This window comes from Leuciscus leuciscus (assembly GCF_965113295.1).
Source record: "Leuciscus leuciscus genome assembly, chromosome: 18".
Taxonomy (NCBI): Eukaryota; Metazoa; Chordata; class Actinopteri; order Cypriniformes; family Leuciscidae; genus Leuciscus; species Leuciscus leuciscus.
Genome location: NC_138742.1, coordinates 4,832,280 through 4,850,257, shown reverse-complemented (window position 1 = coordinate 4,850,257; position 17,978 = coordinate 4,832,280). Strand labels below are relative to the sequence as shown.

Sequence of the window (17,978 nt, the reverse complement as noted above, 5' to 3'; positions counted from 1 at the left end):
TACTAGTATCTATTTAATAGGTACTAGTATCTATTTAATAGGTACTAGTATCTAATGACTTAGTACTAGTGTTTATTGAATACATACTAGTATCTAGTAATAGTTACTAGTATCTAAAAAATAAGTACTAGTACCTAATAAATAACTACTAGTATCTAATATATATGTACTAGTCACAATTGGAATACATACTAGTAAAAACTGAATAGTTGATATCTGAATGACAGATCCCCATAGAAGTCAATGGCAAAAAAAAATTTTTGTTACTAGTAACAAAAGAATAGTTACTAGTCACTATTGGAATAAGTACTAGTATCTAATGAATAAGTACTAGTATCTATTAATAGGTACTAGTATCTAATGAATAAGTACTAGTATCTAATAATAAGTACTAGTAACTAATGAATAAGTACTAGTATCTAATAAATAAGAACTAGTATCTAATGAATAAGTACTAGTATCTATTTAATAGGTACTAGTATCTAATGAATAAGTACTAGTATCTAATGAATAAGTACTAGTATCTATTGAATAAGTACTAGTACCTAAAGAATAAGCACTAGTATCTAAAGAATAGGCACTAGTACCTAAAGAATAAACACTAGTAGCTAATGAATAAGTACTAGTAGCATGAAAATAGAGACTAGTCGGTTTAAATGATTAAATGTTAAAACGGCTTGCCATAATATGACTGCCTTTCTGGCCCATAATTTCACTTTCGGTCTTGTGGACTGAATCCCATTTGTGTTAGACACACTTTTAGAAGGCGGAGGAGCGCCGTCTGTGCTTCATTAATGCTCTCAACGCTATCATTGGTTATGCGCCCTGAAGCTTCTCCCCATATAAGCGCACTGAACGGAGCTCCGCGGCAAACTTCTTCCCCACAGAAGCGCACTGAATTGAGCACCACCGCAGACTTCTTACGGACTCGTGCGGACTCGTAGGAAGAGCGCGAGTGTGTTTAGATGTCATTTGGGACGGGAAACTCAATGCATCACATTCACAGCAGTAACTTTTGACTTAAACGCTTATTCATATTCACACAGCCGAACGGAAACCCTTTACATTTATATCAGATCGAGCAATGCAGAACTCCAATTCAGGTGAGTTATTCAGATATTCCATAGCCTTTATTAATCTATTAACACTTTACACAAAAATATTAATTAGAATAAATGTATACATAATGATATAATGTTGAGTGATGTGATTGACAGATTTGCTCTTGTTTGATTGACATCTGATTTTGCAACTTTTTTAATGAACCAACATTAGAAGAAATACCTAATGATAGCCTAATGATTAACGTTACTCAAATACAAGAAAACCAAGCCACCAAAACCATTTACTGTCATTTTTAATTATTGTCCATAAATTCAGTTGATTTCGAGTTTTTGTAAACACTTTACAATAAAGCTTTTATTTAATATCATTAGAAACCAAGCAATGGAATAATAATGATGAATTATACAGGATTTATTAATCTTAGTTCATGTTAATTTCAACGTTTAACCTATTGATTCAGAAATTCATATGTATCTGTTCCTCTCCAGGCTCTTCAGTGTGGAGTGTTTGTCCATCAGTGTCCTGCTGTGTGTCTGCTCTCTGGAAGATGATGAGGACTTGTGTTTGTTCCTCTGAGGGTATGATTATTCTTTAAACAACATATTATTCATTTATTAACACACTCGCGGTCAAAACATGAGTTTAGTGTCATTTGTTTCTGAATGAAGATCTGCACTGAAATAATAGAGTGTGTTTAAGTTGATGTTCATCTTTTGTAGAAATGGATCAGTCTCTGGATGTTCCTCTCTCTGTAGAGGAGACCCGAGCAGAACCGGCCCAGAGTTCAGTGCGGCCATGGTCATTCACACACGAGGAAGAGTGTGTGTGAGCGATGATGATGATGATGATGATGAGCAGCAGGACAATCAAATTAGAAATTCGTATTTTTATTGACTTTGTATTAAATCGTTTCTGTGACCAAATTGTGTTTAATTATTTTTCATCATTTCCACACCTTTGAAGTTTCACTGTTCACTGGTTTCCCAAACTAAAGCATTTGACTTTGTTAATCAAACAATTTTAGTAATTAAAATGTAAAATCAAAATGAATAGGAAGAAAATCACACGAGGAAGAGTGTGTGTGAGCGATGATGATGATGATGATGATGATGATGATGATGAAGAGCAGCAGGACAATCTACAAATTCACAATTTTATTGATTTCCTGTTAAATAGTTTGTGATTCAAAATAAAGCACTTACCAAAAAAGCTAAAACATTTTATTTATCTAGAGATTCAATATCTAATGATCTGATTCATGACTTTCTGCAACTGTCCGTCCGTTTTCGTCTGATTTGTTTGCCAGTTACAGTTACAATATTTAATGGTATTTAATGTATTGACAAACATGAACTAACCATGAACAATAGGCCTATTACAGCATTTATTAATCCTTGTTAATGTAAGGCCTAATAAAAATAATCATGTTAATTTCTGAATCATAGGATATGTTGACATTAACATTGATTAAGATTAATAAATGCTGTAGATGTTATCGTTATTAGTCCATTGCTTGGTCTCTAATGTTATCCAATGAAAGCTTTATTGTGAAGTGTTTGTATAAGTGTTTGTATATTGAAGTGTTTAAAGTGTACAAATATAGAAGTTATGCTATTTGTATCAGCTGAATTTGTGAACATTAATTCAAAATGACAGTAAATGGCTTGCTTTTCTTGTATGTAACGTTGGTTCAATGAAAAAGTTACAACATCAGAATTACATCAAACAAGAGCAAATCTGTTAATCATATCAAGCAGCATAATATCATTCGGTAGGCTATTTATTCTAATGTTTTTGGGTAAAGTTAATAGATTAATATATGATATGAAAAACGATTGGTCGTGAGATAGCGTTATTGGAGTTTTGCATTGCTCGATCTACAAATGTAAAGGGTTTCCGTTCGGCTTAAGCGCTCAGATCACAAGTTCCTGTGGATGTGATGGACTGACAGAACAGAAAGAAAGAAGCGATCCAGTGACAGAGCAAAAGAAAAAAAGTCACGTAGAGTCTGAGTCATAATAAAAAACAAAGGCCCTTACGTTCCGCTGACTGCAAACAAGTTAAACATGCGATTGTATCTCTACTGCGGTCAAGCCAGCCGCCGACCGGAAATGTAGGGGAGAGCGGGGCACAACCTAACGCTTTTTGACTTTCTCAGTTTGTGTAAATCTAGGGGAGAGCGGGGCACAAAGTAACGCTTTTTGACTTTCTCAGTTTGTGTAAATCTAGGGGAGAGCGGGGCACAAAGTAACGCTTTTTGACTTTCTCAGTTTGTGTAAATCTAGGGGAGAGCGGGGCACAAAGTAACGCTTTTTGACTTTCTCAGTTTGTGTAAATCTACTTATGGTTCAGAGTATTTATTTTTCCCCACATTAATTTCCCACATGTCTAGTACAATTATGTGTTTTTGTTACAGTATATACTTTTTTCTTGATATACCCCGAAAGAATGGAAGTGAAATGTGACAACATGCCCCATAGGTGGGGTACATTGTAACATGTGTGGGGTACATTGTAACATAACATATGACAGCTTAAAATGTTATCTGATCTAATAAAAAATATATACAAAACAAACTAAAATATTTTCTAAATAAATACAATTAAAAAACTTTTTCATATAAAATAATGGCAATTTTTAATAATTAAATATAATTTTTTTTTGAGTTTTGACTACGAACACATGAAAACACAGCTATACAACATAGTTCAAAACAAATAAATAATTAGTCATTTCTGAACACTGACTCTCAGTCTTTATTCACCTTTTTCTCACGTTTTCCCAATAAAATTAATAAAAGTATGGAATATAATAGCATATTTCTAATAGGGGCACATTGTAACGCAGTGTGACAACATGCCCCCGCCTACACAACTGGGGTTTAAACCCTGCTAGTGTCTTCTGCTAGTTAGCGAAGCATTAAAGAACTATCTCAACTGTTAAATAACATATTGGAGATTAAAATAATATCAGATTTGACTTATCTTAAATAAACACAAAAAAATAGAGATGAAAAATTAACTTAAGTAAGAAATTTACTTTTGCTATGGTTTAATAAATGTCTATGGATATCTTCCAAAAAAAGAATAATTTTGGCGGATTTTTTTTTTCTATATAGTGTTGATATGGCAACTAGTAAATACACAAAGTTTCGTCATCCAAGCATGTGCGGAAGTATTTAAAACAAGCGTGTTACAACTAGCCCCGCGTTATGTTGTGCCCCGCGCTCCCCTACTGTCAAACTAGCCGCCGCTATATTTGGCAGTTCGCGGATACACTAGCTATTACGGTAAGACCGTCAGACGTCATCTGGATTGAAAACAATTGATCTTCTAAGGCTATTTCACATTAATTTATTATTTCTTTCTGTCTGTCTGTATCTATCTATCTATCTATCTATCTATCTATCATGTATCTGTCTATTTATAAATATCTATCTATCTATCCATCCATCTATCCATCCTAAAATAATAATATACTGTTGTGTCTATATACATTCAGAAAATCATATTTGAAAAAATCCTAGTTTACACAGCCCGATGTCACCTCAGATGGAGAGTACACCATCTCACCGTGTCACCTGCACAGTTTCAGGACATTCTGATGTTGTATTACAAAATAAGAGCCATCCAAAATTCATAAATATGCTGTTTTGGCTTTACATTCAGGAAATCATTCAAACAAAAATCCTAGTTTACACAGCCCAATTTCACCTCAGATGGAGAGTACACCTTCTCACTGTGTCACCTGCACAGTTTCAGGACATTCTGATGTTGTATTACAAAATAAGAGCCCTCCAAAATTCATAAATACGCTGTTTGACACACATTATCCTCTCATGCCGTTACATAGGATTTTGACAGTACTTCTGCACCAGATGAAAACACATTTCAAGAAAGATTCAGAGTTTGCGCCCGCGAAAAGCTCGCTCTGTCTGGACTTGAAAGTTTTAACACGTTTACGTGACCACATGCATGGTCGGCTTATTAAGCATAATCACATTAAGAACATGGATGTAAACATGCTCTTGTAAACGTGCTCTTATTCCCTAAAAGTGAAAGCAAAATGGTCCGTTGCAGCAGCAGCATTCCAAATGATCTGAGAGCGCGGGCGGGTATAGATATATACACTAGATGTCGCATTGGCTACGGTTTCGGTTTCATCATCATTAAAGAATTTATGTTGAATATGTTATCTTAAATGAATTAATATACATTTACCAATCAAAAGTCACTATATTTTAAATTAAGTAATGCATTTGTTTTTAACCCTCTGGGGACCAAAAACGCGCCCACGCGTTTTGCTCGTTTTTTTTTTTAGCAATGAAAAATAAACACAAAATGCTCTGTTAATTTTGATCTTTCATTTTCGTGTAATACATCAATCGATCCTGTTCAGTTTCTATTTTTTTTCTGTATACTCACAATACAAATAAAGTGTTTTGCTTTTTGACAAATAAAGAAAAACTAACATGATGCTATTTCTGCCTTCTCTCTGTCAGTAAACTCCCATTTGAAACGCGTTCGAAAATTATATAACTCCGCGAAAATTCAGTCAAACAGGCAAACAGACCCACGGGCATAAAGCTTGAGATCGCAGCTTTTAAATGAAGTAATTTATATAAAAAACAAATATTATCAGCTTCTGTAATCTGTATAAAAAGAGAGCGACTCCAGTCGAGCTCATTAGGAGCCATTCAAAAGTAATGTGACCACTCCCCGGAGAGCGCGTGCTATTCAAACGCAAATTCTGAGAACCATTTCAGTCTGTGAAACGCCCCCACATCAGCTGTAAACAAAGAGGCATAATATAGCCTACCTTATGGAGAAAATTTTCCGTGCTGATATGAGGAGCAGATCCCGCTGAGGAGTGAGGTAGGCTAAGTTATCCTTTCTCAAGTGTTAATGTGGAATAACGTTATGGAATAACGTTGTAGGCTTATGTAAACAAAAAGATGAATCGCGTTTCTATAATATGAATCGCGCGTCTATTTGTAAAGAGTGTTTAGCCTAAATATGAATCGCGCGTCTGTGTGTGAAAGAATAAACTGCTTTTACAGTTACAGTTACTGCGTTACAGTCAGGCGAAGTATGAAAGACAACATTTTGTTGACTAGATTTGGGTACAGTTTTTACTGTAGAATATACTGTCACATCAAATAAGCTTTTCTGAATATATATAAAATACTATTTTGTCAAAAATAAAGTCATAGACTAAGATGTTCCAATGTTGGCTATATTCAAACTAATGAATACATATGATAAAATGTAGGCCTATAATCTTTTTTTTTTTTTTTTTACAAAGAAAGAGTACTTTTTTTGCAGAAATATTGCTGAAATTGTAATTATTGTTGTAATTGTAACCTTTTTAATAAAATAGCAAAACATATTTACAAGATAGATGTAAGCAAAATCTTAAATGGTCAATATAAGTCTTCTTCAAAATATATATTTTGTCTTTGCATTGTGGCTCAGTCAGTGTCACACCTGAATGAATGGCTAATTATGCAGAGTCATTATGCAGAGTGGGTGGGACTAAGGTGTAAACTACTCCTCCCCCTCGCATATTGGCTTTCCAAGCAAAACCTGTTTTACACCATTTAAATCAATGTTTTTTTTTTTGTGAACGATAAAGCAAGACTATTTTCACATAATTTTGAAGCTAGAACTGAAAGGGACAACATCCATTAGTCAAAAGTCTTGTGGGCACATATTTTGTATGAGTTTTGTGGTCTTATTTCAGCAACTTTCATTTTTATTTTTTTAAATAACCACGCATAAACATTATTCTCTTAAAAATACAAACATCTACATACATGTTGCTCGCATATTATGGTAGGCCTGTTTGTGCTATATAGAGTGAATTTACACCTTTGCCATTAACATGTTTATAAATAACTGAAAAAAGCACAAATGTCAGAGCATGTCAGAACATCTCAAGGGCCCCAAAAACAGCTTGGTCCCCAGAGGGTTAAAATACTAAATGAATTCATTATAATTGTTGTGTTTAGGTGTGACATGGCTCCAAAAGCAGCTGCCCAAAGGTCCAAATCATACAGAAAACGTCTAAAAGATGATCCTGAGAAAGAGAGATATCATAGAAGAAGAGAAACAGGAAAATTGAAATCTGTTTCCCTATTGAGCACGCGAGAACACAGATATGAAAAAAAGCGATGGAAAGTTAATCAACAAAGGAAGAGAGCTAAGGACAGAGAAAAAAGAGAAATAGAAAATTATCTTTCAATGAGTAGTCCTCCAGAATCTCCTGATATCCATATAGAGAATCAGAATAGGGATCTGCCAAATGCAAGGAATGAAAGAGGAGGAATGGCAGATTCCGAATCCGTCCAAACCCCAAAGCAAAGAGGACGCAAAAAAAGTCAATAGAAACAGAAGAAAGGTCTACTATGATCTTCAAAAGTCTAAAAAAAATCTGGAAAATGCCTTGCAAAAGGTTGATAAGTATAGGAAAAAGTTAGATAGGCTGACTAAGAAGCATACCACTGAGCAGTCCCCAAGAACTAAAGCAAGAAAACAGATAAGGGTAGGACATGGTAATCTCAGGAAGACTCTTGTGTTCCACAACACATCTCACAGCTGCGACAAACCTACCATCAAAAGAAAATTAAAGGAAAACAAATCATATCAAAGGTCATTGCTGGACACATTTTGAAGAAGTACCGGTTAGTGTATGCGGCGTGCACAAAGAACTTGGAATATCCTACAAAACAATGAGAAAGAACATAATGACACCTGGTCTTCAGTATTCCAGACAAAAACATAGTAATGTGGTGAGCAACACTAGAAAAGAGAAGATTAAAGAATTCTTGGAACGTGACAACAATTCGCGAGCTACTACAGGAAAGAAAGACACCATAACTAGACAGAAATTCAAAAAGCAGAAGCGTTCCCTCAATGACTCTCTTTTCAGACTGTATCACAGTTTCAAGGAGGAATATCCCCAGGTGAAAATCTCATACAGTAAATTCTGTGATAACCATCCTTTCTGGATCGTCAAACCCTCCATTCAAGACAGGGATATCGGTTTATGCAAGACCCATGCAAACATCCAACTCATGGCTGATAAGTTGCTTTATCTTAAAGTAATTAGTACCAACAGAATTGAAAGCGTAATGCACTCACTATGTTGTGAAAGTCCATCTAAAGCCTGCATGTATAGAGAGTGTGTCCATTGCCAGGACAAAGAAGTACAAACTGCTGCATTTGAACCTGGTGAGCAAACACAGTGGATGGACTGGCGGAGCAAAACTAAAATCAGGGAGAAAAAGAAAGGTGGTGATAAGGTGACATTCACTGCTCACTTAACAGTGAAGGAGCAAATCCAAGGAACCATTCAACACTTGTTGGAAAATGTCACAGCAGCACTAAAGAACAAGTATGGCAAACATTCTTTTAACATTGCTCACCAGTACTCAACCCTCAAAGCCCTGAAGGAAAATGTTCAAGAAAATGAGTTAATTCTCCATGTGGACTACGCTGAAAATGATCAGTGCAAGTATTCTTTGGAAATACAAGCTGTACATTTTGGAGACTCTCATAAGCAAGTATCCCTACACACAGGAGTTGCTTATACGGTTGATGGTGCTCAATCCTTCTGTTCAGTCTCCGCTTCAATGCGACATGATGCCTCGGCCATATGGACACATCTGAGCCCTGTACTCTCTCACTTCAAAGAGCTCATCCCGTCTCTGAACACACTGCACATGATAAGTGATGGACCAACGACGCAGTATCGCTCAAAGAAGAACTTCTTCTGTCTCAGCTCTGTTTCATTTCAGCTAGGATTTACAAAGGTCACATGGAATTTCCTAGAGACAGGCCATGGAAAGGGTGCAGCTGGTGGGGTTGGCGCAGCCTTAAAACGTAGGGCAGATGTTCTTGTTGCAGGTGGAACAGACATTCCAGATGGGAGGATGTTCTTTGAGAAGCTGATAGAAGAGAAGTCAAAAATCAAGCTCTTCTACATCACAGAAAGTGAGATAGAAGAATATACCAGACCAGCTTGAAACTGTATGTGGTACAATGAAAATCCACCAGGTAAGCTTGAGCACACACCACACAAGCAGTACAACAGTCCAAAGTGTTGGTTTTCTTTTAGTTTATATTTGTGTTGTGTGAAATTATGACTGTTGTGCTTTTTGTTTGTAGATTTTTACCACCAAGTCCGGCCACATCAACTGGCAAATCCTAAGCTGTTTCTGCTCAGCTTCTGAAGATTGCCTCTGCTTTGCCCCTGAGTCAGTGGTCCTCAACAAAGCACAGAAAACCACTATGAAGACAGAGCCATGCCAAGGGATGCTCAATACAACGCCTGAAATAACCATGTCTTTGGTGGGAGAATGGTGTGTGGTCTGTTACGATGGGGAGGCCTACCCAGGTGTGGTCCATGATGTTGATGAAGAGTCTGTCCAGGTGAAAACAATGTGTATCATTGGGGTTTACCGTTTTTTGTTTGTTTTTTTTGGCCTCTGAAAGACGACATCCTGTGATACAGGCATGAAGATTTCCTGGGGCTCGTGCCAGAGCCAAAACCAGTCACCAAGAGGCATTTGATGCTTGATGTCTCTGTCTGGAATAAAGTATCGTCCATGATGGATGAGAGGAGGGACGTTTGACGAGTTTTTGTCTGTTTTGTGGACGATTTGGAATCAATGACATGTTTGTGGTGTTTAATTTTTTAACCAATTGTTGAACAAAAAGTTTAAGTAAACTGTCAGATTAGATTCTAGTTGTTCGGGGTACGTAATATGACTAATGTGTTATTACAGCGTTTTACCTGTTCTTAACTGCCCTCCTGTTTCATGTTTTTTTATTTATTCAACATGGCTATGAAATTATTAAATGGTCTGTTTAGACTATAATTACTGAACCAATCCAAGGAACACGGTTCATGTTTGGTCTTCCATAATCAGATTAAACTATGTTTTGATGTTTAAACAGATTACTAGCTGTTTTTTGTTTTGTTTTGTTTTTGTTGGTCTGAAGTCACTTATAGGATCTTAAATTACAATAGCTTATGATCAGTGATTTGTCACCACCGCAACAAACTGTCATTACCAGAACTGCAATGTCATCACCATCACCATACATATTTTTGCCAATAAATTATGTATAAATTACCAAAAAATCCTACAATTATATTTCTGACAATGTTGGACAGTCTAAATGATCACTGTATTAAAAAGTTTTGATATATGGCATTCACTTAAAATAAGCTTATATTCCAAGCCAGGGTAGATTGATGAATCAGAAATTTAGATACTTAAATGACTATTTTTTTTTATTTGATTTGATTTATTTATGGATTGAAAGACATACATAATCCAAAGGATAACATGTAAAAGTGTAAACACTTATTTCCAACATGGTCCTTGGTGGTAAAACAATTCACACAAACAAAGACCTATTATAAGTCAAAGACAAAAACATTTACACAAATCATCCGGATTTCAACAACATCCTAAAAACAGGCAATCATAAATCACTCAGTGCTAGTTAAAAAGATCAGCTACTCTATTCCATAAAAGGGCCTTAACCTGGTATCTAAAAGTCCCTCTGGTATTTACCATTTTGAGGGAAATTGGCAAATTATTCCACAACATGATACCTGTATAAAAAAAAGAACTTCCAGCTGCATTGTTGACTCTGGGCACTTTACAAGAACGGATACTGGCCCTAGTATTATGGTAATGCTGTGTATGAACCATTTTTATATTGGACAGTAAATATTTGGGAGCAGAACCATTTATAACATTATACATATGATTCAGCTTTAACTGCTCCACTCTAACCTGTACTGGCAACAGACCTACTCTTTTAAAAGCATCTCTGCCAATATGAGTCCTAGGGGGTGCATTTAACAGGTAGCGGATAACATTATTTTGCATCACTTGCAGTCTGTTTTTAAGTTTAACTGATAATCCACAGTACCAAGCTGAGCATGCATAATCGAAATGACATTGAATCAACGATACAACCAGTAATTTCTTGATAGAAAAATCTAAAAGCCTTGTTCTGCGATACAAAAATTTCAATTTACCTGCACACTTGGATAGTATTTTGTCAGCAATAGATGAACAGGTTAATGACTGGTCTAATGTTAACCCCAAGTATGTAACACTTTTCTGAGACACTATTTCAGTGCCATTACATTTGATCTTAAGCAATTTTATTTTAGACAACTTCTTTTTTGTTCCAAATAAAATGGACTCAGTTTTTCCCAGATGTATTGAAAGCCTGTTGTCTATAAGCCACTTTCTGACACTATTTAATTCGTTACCCAGAGTCTTCTCAATCTCGCTGATGTCATCCCCAGAGACCAACAATGCAGAATCATCAGCATATAAAAGCAGCTTACATTTCACAGCAGCTGGCATATCATTAATATAAACTAAAAATAAAAGGGGGCCAAGGATTGAACCTTGAGGCACCCCACAAGTAATATCTCGAGAATCTGATATGGCCCCCGCAACATCACAAAATTGAGTTCTTCCAGTGAGGTAAGAGGTGAACCATTTCACCGCAGAATTTCTGAAGCCTATACTTTGCAGCTTTGATAATAAAATTGCATGATTTACAGTATCAAAGGCTTTTTGTAAATCAAGAAGAATCATACCCACATACTTTCCTTCATCAAAGTTTTGTCGAATATAATCACATAAATGAATAAGACAGGTTTCAGTCGAATATGCTGCTCTAAATCCAGACTGCAGTTCATATAGCAGATTATGTTTAACAAGGTACTCTTCCACCTGCTCATACACAAGACGCTCAAACACCTTTGATATTGCTGTCAGAATTGATACAGGCCTATAATTACCAACATCTAATCTACTATTTTTCTTAAAAAGGGGGACTACCCGGGCCCTTTTCATATCACATGGAAAAATACCCTGACTTAAAGACAAATTTATTATATGGGTGAGCACCCTAGAAATTACATTGGCACTATCGCGCAAAAATCTGGACGGAATAAGGTCCTGTCCAGTAGCTTTGTTAATTGACAAAGTGGATAGACACAATCTCACCCTTTCCTCTGAGACAGGATCAATTTCAAAAACATCAGAAGTGACATGTTTGGTTTTATAAAAGGAGTTTACAAATGATGGGCCATATCTACCTGACACCTTCGGCAGCTTATCGACCAGACTGGCAGCAACAGTTGTAAAAAAAGTATTAAAAACGCAAGCAACCTGCTGTTTGTCAGAAATCATTTTATCCTCAATAACTAACCCAATATTGCCAGACTTAGATTTTGATTTTCCTTTAACAGCCATATCAGTAAAAACTTTCCACAGCTTTTTAGGCTGATGTAAATTTGACGTAATAGCATCAGCATAAAATTCAGACTTTGTTTTCTGTACCTTGTAACTAGCCTGATTACGAAAATATATATATTTATCATAGTCACAAGACAAAGTTGACCTCTTAAACTTTCTGAACCATTTATCCCGTTGTCTAATAAGATCCAAAATGTCAGAAGTCATCCAAATTGCACTTCTCTGTTTAATTCTGGTTTCCTTCATTGGTGCAACATTATCAAGAGTTTCTAAAAAGTGCTGTTTAAACAAAGACCATGCCCCATCAACATCATTGCTTCCGAAAACATCTGACCAATTCCTTCTAGAAAGCATTTCTTTAAATTCCTCAGCTGTATAATGTTTTGTACATCTATATCTAATTGAACTATGGCTGCCAGTCTTCAATAGTGATTTAGATATTTTACGAGTGCAATAGGTGACACTATGATCACTCAAAGCAATATCAAGGATGCCTGATTGAGAAATATTTTTATGTTCTGAAACTAATATTAAGTCTAATAGGGACTGACTGTTAGCAGACACTCTAGTAGGTTCAGCGATTAACTGTTTTAGGCCCGACACCTTGCAAAAAGTTAAAAGAGATTCTTTCAGGCTGCTCTTACTAGGCTGCAATACATTTGTGTTAAAATCCCCCATAAGAATACATTCGTTCTCCATACATACATTACTCTTATAGCAGACCATTTCAAGAAGTTCATAAAAATCTGTTTGCTTAGGGGGTCTATAACAAACACAAATGATAATGGGTTTAGTTTTAGGAAGCAATAGTTCAATCCATGCAGTCTCCAAACCTTCCACCTGTAGATCAGCCCGCGGGTTATATGACAAATCATTCCTTATAAATAGGCACACTCCTCCTCCGTTTCTGTTCCGATCGTGCCTGTAAATGGAGTAATCCGCAAGATTACTATAATTCATCTTACAGGTAAAAATGAAAAATATCATTAAGTCGGGATAAAATAGATTCCATGTGAAACCACAAAATGTTTTAAAAGCACTAATTTATCATTTAAGTTTTTTTTTTTTTTTTACATATATTCGATGATGTGATGGTAGTGACTTGACATAGTTAAGAAAATGGCAAAAAATCATAAATTCCCTTATCTTATGGTCTCAACCAAGCTCATAACGTCGCTCCTGACTTAAGGACTGATCATTTGATGTATTCCAATTAGTAAAATTTGGAATTTTAATTTTCAAAATTGCAGCAACCCAATTTGGCCCTTAATCTGAGAAATGCCCATTTATATTTTATAGACTTTTCTACATATTCAAAATAGCGAATATATATATATATATATATATATATACAGTGTAGGCCTACACAGACTTATGCATTTTTAAAATACACATGTTCCTTCTCAATCTGTCACACATGTTGTGCAAGGTTGTGCACAATGGGTGTATCCGAGTTTCTGAGCGGCATTTAAATCGTGCCTCAGACTTCAGCTTCCTGAAAGCGACTACCGGTCCTTCCTGGCCCATATGACACATTTCACTTTCGGTTGTGGACTGAATCCCATTGGTCCTTTTAGATTTCAGCAGAAGGGGCGTCAGCGCCTTGTTGATTGAAAACCCTCAATGCGCTCAACGCTATCACTGATTGGATGCACATTGAAGCGAGCCTCTGATGACAAACTTCTGCCCCACCACAGATGAAGCGCACTGACTTACGGACGCGTATGAAGAGCGCGAGTGTGTTTCGGTGCCAGGACGGGAAACTCAGCGCATCACATCACATTCACAGCAGCAACGTTTGACTTAAACGCTTATTCATATTCATACAGCCGAACGGAAACCCTTTACATGTATATCAAATCGAGCAATGCAGAACTCAAATACATGTGAGTTATTCAGATATTTCATAGACTAATCTATTAAAACTTTACACAAAAATATTAATTAGAATAAATGTATTCATAATGATATAATGCTGCTAATGTGATTGACAGATTTGCTCTTGTTTGATTGACATCTGATTTTATAACTTTTTTTTATGATATGATGTTACTCACATCATTAGAAGAAATACCTAATAGCTAATCATTAACGTTACTCAAATACAAGAAAACCAAGCCACCAAAACCATTTACTGTCATTTTTAATTATTGTCCATAAATTCAGTTGAATTGGAGTTTTTGTAAACACTGTACAATAAAGCTTTTATTTAATAACCAAGCAATGGACTAATAACGATGAATTCTACAGGATTTATTAATCTTAGTTCATGTTAATTTCAACATTTAACCTATTGATTCAGAAATTAAAATGAGTATTTTTATTATCTAACATTAACAAGGATTAATAAATGCTGTAATATATGTATATATTGTTATATAGCTTAAATATTGGTCATTGTTACTTCATGTTTGCTAATAGATTAAATAACCGTAAATATTATAACTGTAACTGTGTCAAGCAAAACAGACAGATAGTTGCAAAAGTCAGTGAATGACCGATAGATGGCGCTATACTATTACTGTGTGGTTTATCTGTCACTGTCCAGGCTCTTCAGTGTGGAGTGTTTGTCCATCAGTGTCCTGCTGTCTGTCTGCTCTCTGGAAGATGATGAGGACTTCTGTTTGTTCCTCTGAGGGTATGATTATTCTTTAAACAACATATTATTCATTTATTAACACACTCGCGATCAAAACATGAGTTTAGTGTCATTTGTTTCTGAATGAAGATCTGCACTGAAATAATAGAGTGTGTTTAAGTTGATGTTCATCTTTTGTAGAAATGGATCAGTCTCTGGATGTTCCTCTCTCTGTAGAGGAGACCCGAGCAGAACCGGCCCAGAGTTCAGTGCGGCCATGTTCATTCACACACGAGGAAGAGTGTGTGTGAGCGATGATGAGGAGGATGATGATGACGATGATGATGATGAAGAGCAGCAGGACAATCAAATTAGAAATTCATATTTTTATTGACTTTGTATTAAATAGTTTCTGACCAATTGGGTTTCATTATTTTTCATCATTTCCACACCTTTGAAGTTTCACTGTTCACTGGTTTCCCAAACTAAAGCATTTGACTTTGTTAATTAAATAATTTTAGTAATTAAAATGTAAAATCAAAATCAATAATTTTATAATAAAACCATTCAAAATAAAATTAAACACTTATTAAAATGATATCTGATGCAGTTATTTTTTCTTCAGTACAAAATTCATAATATAAAAGGCACATTTTTAAACAGTTTTGTTTCTTACCAGATTGTCGAGTCACACTAGGGATTTTACAAGTGTTTTTCAGTTATTTGTGCAATATTAATAAATCAGTAAATGAACTGTGTTCATGCTGTCTGTGGATGAGATGAGATCCTGCGATTGAGAAAAGCGATTCAATGCTTAATTTTGCAGGTGCTCTTGAGGTTCTCTGTATTTTTGTAAATCGACAAATTTTTAAGTGTAAAATATTAGCAAAATGTGTAACTGATTTCTTGTCAATGTCTATTTAATATATATTTATATTATTAATTTATAATATATTATTTATAATACTTTATTAATTTAAATATATTATTAAATTATAGAATCTCCTGATCAAAACATCAACATTAAACAGCATATGATTCAAAATTGCCTAATGTTACTGAATTAAATATCGACCCAGTTCGAGGTATATGACTGTGTAAGGACTGTGCGCATGCCTGTAGACTAAATACATAATAGGTTACTTGCATGCCGTCACCGTTCACAGACTCGTGTTTCTGTAGTTTACACAGAGACAATAATGGTATCATTTTGTTATGACCCTGCTCAAAGTGATAACATTAAAAAAATTTTTTTTTAAATATAATATATATATAAATATAGGCCTACGTTTATTTAAACAAATAATGGGGTCAAAACATAAGGTAATAATAGCAAATATCAATACAACCTCAAATTAATAAACTGTTGGAAATGTGGTTTGTAGAGTCGTGGAAATCATACAGGGACACAAAAACTCAAGAACCCACTCTTCAAACAAAGACACAAAACAAAAGAGAGAGAGCTAGTCAACTAGACAACATCCCGGAGCTTCTTGTTGCCACAGGTGCAGTTTTCATTAGGGCAATCCCGTCCACCAAGGAGGTCCTCAAATTCTCACAAAAGAAACTAAGACAAGCACTTTGAAACCTGTTTTCAAAAGTTTACATTTTTAGGCCACCAAAACGCTGTTGTCGGTAAAATGAATGTCCAGAATGCATAAAAAGTTTTCTGTTTTTAGATGAAAACGGTGTCATGAGCAAACGAAAACTTGTCCACACGGATCCGATTCAACGATTAAAAACGGTGTATTCTTCATCCCAGGACAGTAGATGGCAAGGCAATGTCACTATAAAGAACTGCACATGCGCATGACGTCACCGTTTTCACAGATTCACATTTTTGTAGTTTACATGGAGACTATCACTGTATCGTTTTCAAAAACTTGCACTTTTTTTTTTCAAAAGTTTGCGTTTTCAGGCCCTCCATAACGCCGTTGTCGAATAAAATGAAGGCCAAAATCGCATAAAAAGATGTATGTTGGCTATTTATTTGAAAATGTTGTTGTGTTAATGGACCCCAAGTTATTCAGCTTAGCCAGCTAAAGGCCCGTTCACACCAAAAAAAAAAAAAAGAATAAAGATAAGATAACTATCAGTGTCCACACCAGCAGATTATATTGTTTACGCGCGTGCTTGTCTGTCGCTATAAATGCTCGAGCTCGTTTCAGTTGTCAATGTTTTTATCGTTCATCAGCTGGATAAAATCGTTCTGAAAGTGATTCCAACAACATGTTTCTCTGTGCCATTATATGGTTAGCTGTTCTGTGAACTCTGCTATTCTTTAATATTATGAGAACGATTTTTAGAACTATATCTTTATCGTTATCTTTATAGTTATCGTAGCCTATTGGTGTGAACGTACGGAAGCGTATTGCATTCACTTGAGAAAAAAAAAATCTACTCTGTTTTCTGAATTAATGAGTTAATTATCTCAGAATTACGAGATAATTTTTCATGAAAAAAAAGTTTTTGCTCTGTTTTTCTGAATTAACGAGTTAATTATCTCAGAATTACGAGATAATTTTTCATGAATAAAAAGTTTTTGCTCTGTTTTTCTGAATTAATGACTTAATTATCTCAAAATTATGAGATAATTTTTTCTTTAAATAAAAATATTTGCTGTTTTTCTGAATTAATGACTTAATTATCTCAGAATTATGAGATAATTTCTCATTTAAAAAAAAAGCTCTGTTTTTCTGAATTAATGACTTAATTATCTCATAATTCTGAGATAATTAAGTCATTAATTCAGAAAAACAGAGCAAAAACTTTTATTCATGAAAAATCATCTCGTAATTCTGAGATAATTAACTCGTTAATTCAGAAAAACAGAATAAAAATAAAAAAATTATGAAAAATTATCTCATAATTCTGAGATAATTAAGTCATTAATTCAGAAAAACAGAGCAAAAACTTTTTATTCATGAAAAATTATCTCGTAATTCTGAGATAATTAACTCGTTAATTCAAGATAATTAACTCGTTAATTCAGAAAAACAGAGTAGATTTTTTTTTCTCAAGTGAATGCAATACGCT

General features: G+C 35.0%; 1 long non-coding RNA gene across 2 annotated transcripts; it reads left to right on the top strand.

Moving 5' to 3' along the window:
• Nucleotides 1-850: 850 nt before the first annotated feature.
• Nucleotides 851-15,546, top strand: LOC309481020. 2 transcript variants are annotated; one of them, XR_014199845.1, is made up of 3 exons: nt 851-1,103; nt 14,913-15,002; nt 15,144-15,546. It is a non-coding gene; the product is annotated as an uncharacterized lncRNA (long non-coding RNA). The 2 variants fall into 2 exon arrangements; XR_014199846.1 differs by lacking the exon at nt 851-1,103 and adding an exon at nt 14,189-14,250.
• The last annotated feature ends 2,432 nt before the right edge of the window (nt 15,547-17,978 follow it).